We start from the raw sequence: 7504 nt of genomic DNA on the forward strand, positions 1-7504 counted from the left end.
CCATTGCACTCCAGCCTGGGTAACAAGAGCGAAAACAGCGAAACTCCCATCTCAAAAAAAAAAAAAAAAAAAAAAAAGAAAAGAAAAATAGAAAACAGGCCGGGTGCAGTGGCTGGCTCACGCCTGTAATCCAAGCACTTTGGGAGGCCGAGGCGGGTGGATCATGAGGTCAAGAGATCGAGACCATCCTGGTCAACATGATGAAACCCCGTCTCTACTAAAAATACAAAAAATCAGCTGGGCATGGTGGCGCGTGCCTGTAATCCCAGCTACTCAGGAGGCTGAGGCAGGAGAATTGCCTGAACCCAGGAGGCGGAGGTTGCGGTGAGCCGAGATCGCGCCATTACACTCCATCCTGGGTAACAAGAGCGAAACTCCGTCTCAAAAATAAATAAATAAATAAATAAATAAATAAACAAAGGTTTATCTTGATTCTTAGAAGAAAGCTACATTTTATTTTGTTTTCTATTTTTCTTTTCTTTTTTTGAGACAGAGTTTCGCTTTTGTTACCCAGGCTGGAGTGCAATGGCGCGATCTCGGCTCACCGCAACCTCCGCCTCCTGGGTTCAGGCAATTCTCCTGCCTCAGCCTCCTGAGTAGCTGGGATTACAGGCACGCGCCACCATGCCCAGCTGATTTTTTGTATTTTTAGTAGAGACGGGGTTTCATCATGTTGACCAGGATGGTCTCGATCTCCTGACCTCGTGATCCACCCGCCTCGGCCTCCCAAAGTGCTGGGATTACAGGCTTGAGCCACCGCGCCCGGCCTGTTTTCTATTTTTCTTAAAAATAATAAGGCAGGGCGTGGTGGCTCACACCTATAATCCCAGCACTTTGGGAGGTCGAGGCAGGCAGATCACCTGAGGTCGGGAGTTTGAGACCAGCCTGACCAACATGGAGAAACTCCATCTCTACTAAAAATACAAAATTAGCTGGGCGTGGTGGTGTATGCCTGTAATTCCAGCTACTCAAGAGGCTGAGGAAGGAGAATTGCTTGAATCCGGGAGGCAGAGCTTGTGGTGAGCCGAGATCACGCCATTGCACTCCAGTCTGGGCAACAAGAGTGAAACTCTGTCTCAGAAAAACCCCGCAAAATAATAAAAAACAAAATGCATATATAAAATATTTTATAACTATATACTATGTATAATGTATATATTAATAATAAATATATATTAATATCATATATATATATTTTAGCCATGGGGTCTCACTATGTTAGGCCAGGCGGGTCTTGAACTCCAGGTTTCAGGCAATCCTGCCTCAGCCTCCCAAAGTGCTGGGACTAAAGGTGTGAGCCACTGTGCCTAACCAAAAACTGCATTTTAGACTCTAGACCTCAATTCAAATTTAACTCCTTCATTACATTCTTGTTCCAGGAGTTGGGAGAGTCCTGGGTTCAAATTCCAATCCTGTCAGTTATGGCTGCACATCATGGTCTAGGTTACTTAACCTCTCTGCACTGGAAATGTAAAATAAGGAAAATCATTTCATGGAGCAGCCAGGAGAGATAAATGAGCTCAAGGATGAGATATGCCTAACGTGCCCAGCACACAGCTGACCTTGTAGGGTACAGGAGCCATCATCCTCCTGTATCCTGGGATCACCAATCTCTACAGCCTTTCCACATAAGCTGCTGATTTCCTATATTATCTGTTTTTTTTTTTAATTTTAATTTTTAAATTTTTTTTAAAGATGGGGTTTCACTATGTTGGCCAGGCTGGTCTCAAACTCCTGACCTCAAGTGATCCACCGACTTCAGCCTCCCAAAGTGCTGGGATTACAGGCATGAGCCACCATGCCCGGCTTGATTTTCTACATTATCAAGGTACTCCTTGAGGCCTGGCTTACTGGGCAGAATCCCCTCCCCAAAATGTTTCACCCCATTGCCAAGCAGTCCAGAAGAGGGCTCAACCAGGGTTTGAGATGACAAGAATCAGGGTCACAAGCTGGAAATGGGTTGGCTGTCTGCCAAGTCTGCTCTAGGACAGGGAACATGGGTTTGTTCCATGGGACTGTAGAACCCAGGGCCATTATATAGAGAGGGCTTGGGTGGAGACATAGGGAGAGAGATTTGAGTTTAATTTAAAAAAAATTTTTTTTTTGAGACAGAGTCTTGCTGTGTCACTCAGGCTGGAGTACAGTGGCACGATCTTGGCTCACTGCAACCTCCACCTCCTGGGTTCAAGATAGCACACCAGACTAAGTTTTGTTGTTTTTTTTTTTTTTTGGTAGATGGAGTCTCGCTCTGTTGCCCAGGCTGGAGTACGCTGGCACAATCTCAGCTCACTGCAACCTCTGCCTCCTAGGTTCAAGCAATTCTGCTGCCTCAGCCTCCTGAGTAGCTGGAATTAAAGGTATGCACCCCCACCCCAGCCCCCTGGCTAATTTTCATATTTTCACTAGAGATGGGGTTTTACCATGTTGGCCAGGCTGGTCTTAAACTCCTGACCTTAAGTGATGTGCCTGCCTTGGCCTCCCAAAGTGCTGGGATTACAGGTGTGAACCACCATGTCTGGCTAATTGTTGTAATTTTAGTAGAGATGGGATTTCACCATATTGGTCAGGCTGGTCTCGAACTCCTGACCTTAGGTGATCTATCCACCTCAGCCTCCCAAAATGCTGGGATTACAGGCATGAGCCACTGCACCCAGCCCCCCTCACCATTTTTTTTTGAGACAGAGTCTCGGCTATGCTGGAATCCAGTGGCATGGTCTTGGCTCACGGCAACCCCCACCTACTAGGTTCAAGTGATTTTTGTGCCTCAGCCTAGTTTTTTTTTTCTTTGTAGAGACAGGGTTTTGCTATGTTGCCCAGGTTGGTCTGGAACTTTTAGCCTCAAGAGATCCTCCTGCATTAGCCTCCCAAAGTGCTGGGATTACAGGTGTGAGCCACTGTGCCGAGCCCTAAGCCCCTCTTGCATATATTCTATCACCTGTGGTCCCCTAACACACCACTGGGAAGTATTCCTTTGGGTTAGGTATACTTACTCTCCCTACTGCCTCCTTAAATTTCCAAAGCCTTAGAGAGGATGAGGCACCCTTCCCCTCCTGGGCAATAGGCTCTTCTGGATGGTAAGACAGGCAGTAAGGAGGGCATAGGCTCTCCCTGCCACCTTCAGTGGTGAGGGCAGAGAAAACTCATCTTCCCGCCTCAGCCTATCCACCTTATTTCATGTGGAGCCTCTGTCCCTGAAAGACAGTCAGTTGCCCCACTGGACTCTAGTAAAGTGTAACAATTCCTACTTTAAGCCCCTTGGAAATGTAGCCCAGTAGAGCCAGCCTCCCAGGCATTCTGGGCAATTCTGCAGTTGGTCTAGCCCAGAAGGTCCTCTTCTAGCCTCTGGGAGACCAGAGACTCAGGCAGGGAAGCAGGCCAGAGAGGCATTCAGTGACCTTTGGTTCCCTGGGAAGGACTCAAAACCAGTAAAAGTTTAGCAAGTGCCATTAAATTGCTGCCAGAACTTAAAATTCATTTTAAAAAATGCACACATATACACACACAGACTTTCTAGGGGATAAAAAAGCCGGGGGCGGGGGGGCTCTGTATGAAAACATCTTTGTGGCTGGGCGAGGGGGCTCACGCCTGTAATCCTACCACTTTGGGAGGCCGAGGTGGGTAGATCACCTGAAGTCAGTAGTTCAAGACCAGCCTGACCAACATGGTGAAACCCTGTCTCTAATAAATAATTAATTAAAATAAATTAAAAAAAAAAAACAAGAAAACATCTTTGTTAGGCTTGATTTTTTTTTTCTTAGAAAGAAAATTTCTAAGCTACCTGCTTTTGAAATTAAACAGAAAGTATGAAATGAACTTAGTATTTTAATGTATAACTTCAAGCTAGTTGATTTTGGCTGCTGAACCTCAGTTTCCCCATCGGCAAAGACTGTGGTTTCATAGGAACTGGTGATGAAGCAGGGCGGGGGTCCTGTGGTTTCATAGGCACTGGGTGCTGAGAGGGAGGTGTGAGTAGGGAGCTCAGAGTTCAGGCAGAATCCTTTGGCCTGCCCAGATACCCCTTTGGGGCTTTTCTTTGTTTTTTAATCTTGAGTCTCTCCCCATTCATGTTCCTGGCATCTCACTCTCCCTCCCATCTTGGAAGAGAGGAAAAGCAGCCATTGATGTGTTAGTGTAAAAATACTACCAGTTGCTCGGTGGCTCATGCCTGCAATCCCAGCAGTTTGGGAGGCCGAGGCAGGTCGATTACTAGGCCAGGAGTTTGATACCAGCCTGACCAACATGATGAAACCCTGTCTCTCTCCCTCTCTATTTTTTTTTTTTGAGACGGAGTTTCACTCTTGTTACCCAGGCTGGAGTGCAATGGCGTGATCTCGGCTCACCGCAACCTCCGCCTCCTGGGTTCAAGCAATTCTCCTGCCTCAGCCTCCTGAGTAGCTGGGATTACAGGCACGTGCCACCATGCCCAGCTAATTTTTTGTATGTTTAGTAGAGACGGGGTTTCACCATGTTGACCAGGATGGTTTCGATCTCTTGACCTCGTGATCTACCCGCCTCAGCCTCCCAAAGTGCTGGGATTACAGGCTTGAGCCACCGCGCCCGGCCTTTTTTTATTTATTTTTTTTTTTCCTTTTTTCTTTTGAGACGGAGTTTCGCTCTTGTTACCCAGGCTGGAGTGCAATGGCGTGATCTCGGCTTACCACAACCGCCGCCTCCTGGGTTCAGGCAATTCTCCTGCCTCAGCCTCCTGAGTAGCTGGGATTACAGGCACGTGCCACCATGCCCAGCTAATTTTTTGTATTTTTAGTAGACGGGGTTTCACCATGTTGACCAGGATGGTCTCGATCTCTTGACCTCGTGATCCACCCGCCTCGGCCTCCCAAAGTGCTAGGATTACAGGCTTGAGCCACCGCGCCCGGCTCTTTTTTTTTTTTTAATACGGGATTTCACCATGTTGGTCAGACTGGTCTTGAACTCCCGACCTCAGATGATCCGCCCACCTTGGCCTCTAAAGTGCTTGGATTACACGTGTGAGCCACCACGCCCGGCCTGAAACCCCGTCTATACTAAAAATACGCAAATTAGCCAGGCCTGGTGGTGAGTGCCTGTAATCCCAGCTACTTGGGAGGCTGAGGCAGGAGAATTGCTTGAACCCAGGGGGCGAGGTTGCAGTGAGCCAAGACTGTGCCACTGTACTCCAGCCTGGGCAACAAAGTGAAACCTTATCTCAAAAAATAAATAAATAAATAAAAATTAGCTGGGCATGGTGGTGGGTGCTACTCTGGAAGCTGATACAGGAGAACTGCTTGAACCCAGGAAGAGGAGGTTGCAGTGAGCCAAGATCGTGCCACTGCACTCTAGCCTGGGCGACGGAGTAAGACTCTGTCTCAAAAAACCTCCCCCCAAAAAAAAACAAACCCAAAAAAACAAAAAAACAAAAAAACAACTGCTGTCAGGGTTATTTCCTTGGTAACCCTAGCCTTTCAGTCATTCACTATTCATTACTGAACTCCTCTGCCAGGACCTGAGCTGGGTTTCCAGGATTTGATTCAAAGATGAAGAGACACAATCCCTGTCCTCAGGTAGTCCCCCACTAATTTTCAGCTATGTGGTAAGCACAGGAGAATTAATGTGTTTGGGAGAAGGGGTCCAGGGAGGAGACACTGCCTCTCAGGAAGGCTGGCTCTGAAGTGAAGTTCTTGTGCTGTTCCTTGGCTGACTTTACAATCGCCCCTCCTGTTGTCCTGGGGCTTTGAAGAACTTTCAGCATCACGAGCTCATTTAATTCTTGCCGAAGCCTGGGAACACTCATGAGAGCCTGAAAGGTGTCTTTAGTTTTACCTTGATAAAACAAAGCATTAGAGAGATTAAACTACCTGTCTATGGTCACACAGGTTGCCATGGTCAGCTGGACACAGATCCAGGTTTTCTGGCACAGCCGCTTTGGAAATACTGTTTGTCTTAGATTGGAAGCTGGGATCCAGGTTCACAATGTGGTCCAGAGGAAGGTGGGCAAGGGGAGAAAGGGAGAGCTCAGGGATTTGGGGCAGAAATTAACCTGTCAGCTTGGTACAGTTGCTCAAGCCTGTAATCCCAGCACTTTGGAAGGCTGAGGTGGGTGGATCAACTGAGGTCAGGAGTTCGAAACCAGCCTGGCCTACAGGGTGAAACTTTGTCTTTACAAAAATACAAAAATTAGCCAGGCATGATGGTGGGTGCCTGTAATCCCAGCTACTGGGGAGGCTGAGGTGGAGAATCGCTTGAACCCGGGAGGCAGAGGTTGCAGTGAGCCAAGATTGCGCCATTGCACTCCAGCCAGGGTAACAGAGAAGACTCTGTCTCAAAAAAAAAAAAAAAAAAAAAAAAGCCGGACATGGACATGATGGCTCACTCCTGTAATCCCAGTACTTTGGGAGGTTGAGGCAGGCAGACCACTTGAGGACAGGAGTTTGAGACAGTGTGGCCAACATGGTAAAAACCTCTCTCTACTAAAAATACAAAAATTAGGCCGGGCCCGGTGGCTCAAGCCTGTAATCCCAGCACTTTGGGAGGCCGAGGCGGGTGGATCACGAGATCAAGAGATCGAGACCATCCTGGCCAACATAGTGAAACCCCGTCTCCACTAAGAATACAAAAAATTAGCTGGACATCGTGGCGTGTGCCTGTAATCCCGGCTACTCAGGAGGCTGAGGCAGGAGAATTGCCTGAACCCAGGAGGCGGACATTGCAGTGAGCCGAGATCGCGCCATTGCACTCCAACCTGGGTAACAAGAGCGAAACTCCGTCTCAAAAAAAAAAAAAAAAAAAAAAAGCGTGGGCGCAGTGGCTCACGCCTGTAATCCCAGCACTTTGGGAGGCCAAGGCAGGTGTATCAAAAGGTCAAGAGATCAAGACCGCCGGGCGCGGTGGCTCAAGCCTGTAATCCCAGCACTTTGGGAGGCCGAGGCGGGTGGATCACAAGGTCAAGAGATCGAGACCATCCTGGTCAACGTGGTGAAACCCCGTCTCTACTAAAAATACAAAAAAAATAGCTGGGCATGGTGGTGCGTGCCTGTAATCCCAGCTACTCAGGAGGCTGAGGCAGGAGAATTGCCTGAACCCCGGAGGCGGAGGTTGCGGTGAGCCGAGACCATCCTGGTCAACATGGTGAAACCCCATCTCTACTAAAAATACAAAAAATTAGCTGGGCGTGGTGGCACATGCCTGTAATCCCAGCTACTCAGGAGGCTGAGGCAGGAGAACTGCCTGAACCCAGGAGGCGGAGGTTGTGGTGAGCCGAGATCGCACCATTACACTCCAGCCTGGGTAACAAGAGTGAAAAACTCCGTCTCAAAAAAAAAAAAAAAAAAAAAAAATTAGCCGGACATGGTGGCCTGTAATCCCAACTACTTGGGAGGCTGAGGCACAAGAATTGCTTGAATCCGGGGGGTAGAAGTTGCCATGAGCCGAGATCATGCCACTGTACTCCAGCCTGAGTGACAGAGACTCCATCTCAAACAAAAAACAACAACAAAAAAAAAACAAAAACAAAGAAAGAAAGAAATTA

The sequence above is a fragment of the Saimiri boliviensis genome, chromosome 2 (genome assembly GCF_048565385.1).
Source record: "Saimiri boliviensis isolate mSaiBol1 chromosome 2, mSaiBol1.pri, whole genome shotgun sequence".
In the NCBI taxonomy this organism is placed as follows: domain Eukaryota; kingdom Metazoa; phylum Chordata; class Mammalia; order Primates; family Cebidae; genus Saimiri; species Saimiri boliviensis.